Below are 2,396 nucleotides of genomic sequence, written 5' to 3' on the forward strand. Positions count from 1 at the left end.
TAAGTCAAGATTGTTCCAGCAATATATTTTGTAAATATTCTACCGTAAATATATCAAAACTTACTTTTTGATGGGTAATATGCATTGCTAAGAACTTTAAAGGCAACTTTTTTTTTTTGCACCCTCAGATTCCACATATTCAAATAATTGTATCTCAGCCAAATATTGTCTTATCCTTATCCACACATCAATGGAAAGCTTATTTATTCAGCTTTTTAGATTACGTATTGACCCTTATGACTGGTTCTGTGGCCCAAGGTCACATATATACACTGCTGTTGAAAAGTTTGGGATAAGTAAGATTATTTTTTTTATGTTTTTTTTTATCTTAAGAAGTCTTTTCCGCTCATCAGGGCTGCTTTTATTTGATTGTAATGATATTTCACAATGTTGCTGTATTTTTAATTTAAAATAACGGTTTTCTATTTTAATATGCTTTAAACTAGAATTTATTCATGTGATGCAAGCTGAATTTTCAGCATCATTACGTCAGTCTTCAGTGTCACATGAATCTTCAGAAATTATTCTAATATGCTGATTTATTATCAGTGTTGGAAACAAACCTCTTTTTTTCTTAGAACCTGTGATAGTTTTTTCAAGATTTTTTTGATGAATAAAACAAAAGATATACACTACATTTCAAAGTTTGGGGTCAGTAAATTTAGAAAGAAATTATTAAGCAAGGATGTGTTAGATTGGTAAGTGACTGTATTCTTGTATTGTTAGAAAATATTTCTATTTTGAATAAATGCTGTCCTTTTTAATGTTTTATTCATCAAAGAATCCTGAAAAGTATCACAGGTTTCAAAAAATATTAAGCAGCACAACTGTTGCCAACATTGATAATATATCAACATGTTAGAATGATCTCTGAACGATCGTAAGACTGAATGTCTGATGAAAATTCAGCTTTGCATCACAGAAATAAATTTTATTTTAAAGTATATTAAAATAGAAAACTGTTATTTGAAATAGTAATATTATTTTAGAATTTTACCTTTTTTATATCAAATAAATAGAACTTTAATGAGCATAAGAGACTAATTTTAAAAACAAAAATACATGTTTTTTTAACTACTGCTTGAAGCCACAGCTTCATACTATACAGTAACACATCACATTTAAATTGAAAAGTATAATTTAAAAAAAAAAAAAAAAGTATTACATTAGAGATATGTGGCATTTAAAAGTGTGATATATTAATGTTACTTTCTGTCAATGGCCCATTGGTTTCCATTATGTAGAGCGGGGGTGCAAAGAGGGGAGAACAAACATAGCTCAGCATGAATGATTCAGATACAAACAGCTGCATTTGAGATAGTGTGTCCATTTTCACTATTGCTTTATGTAGTGTAGGCTTCTTAAGTATTCATTTAGCAACAGCTAAAAGCAAAAAAAAAAAAAAAAAAAAAAAACGTTGAACTGTTTATGGCCTCTAGGGGGCATGCTAGGACACAGTGAAGAATATGGAGCAATAATATCTGAGACTGTACTGGACTACATTAGTCTGTAATACTATGTGACCCTGGTCCACAAAACCAGTCATAATGGTCCATTTATGGAATTTGAAACAATATTTGGCTGAGATACAACTATTTGAAAATCTGAGGGTACAAAAATTCTAAATATGGAGAAAAAAAGCTGTTAAAGTTGTCCAAATGAAGTTCTTAGCAATGCATATTACCAATTAAAAATTAAGTTCTGATATATTTATGGTAGAAAAATTACAAAATATCTTAATGGAACATGATCTTTACTTAATAGCCTTTTTGGCATTAAAGAAAAATCTATAATTTTGCCCGTTACAATGTATTTTTTGCCAATTGCTAAGACTGGTTTTGTGGTTTAGGGTCACATATTTCATCTGAAATCCAATCAATGTTGAATCAATGTAATATTCTTTTATGCCACAGCTGGATTTCGCATTCTCACCAAGAGTAAAAAGGCCATCAGTGTTTATAATCATAACCACAAAATAACATTATCATCTGACTTCAAATTCCAATTTGACAATGAACGCCTCGCACACATCATTCATGTTTGTCTTTAACATTTGCCAACCTATTGCATTAGTTCAGCCTGTCAGCAGGATTTAAAACCATTTAATCCTTGGTTCATAGTTCAAGGCTTAAATTCAAACAGCGCAGGGCTGATTTACATCCCGCACAGGTCCCCTGTGTGACAGCACGTGGCTCGCTCGCCCTTCAAACTGCTCAGATGGTGGGATACTCAACAGGGCAAAGCCACAGATATTGCCTGGGAATCCCACAGGGACCATAATGAACGATTTGGAAGGGGAGTGAAATATGTGGCTTTAGCATTAACTCTTGAATAACAGAGAAAAGCAACACCATGTAATCGGGTTCAAATCAATTAATCTGCCTAGAACAATGACG

Source organism: Garra rufa, chromosome 16, assembly GCF_049309525.1.
Source record: "Garra rufa chromosome 16, GarRuf1.0, whole genome shotgun sequence".
Classification (NCBI taxonomy): domain Eukaryota; kingdom Metazoa; phylum Chordata; class Actinopteri; order Cypriniformes; family Cyprinidae; genus Garra; species Garra rufa.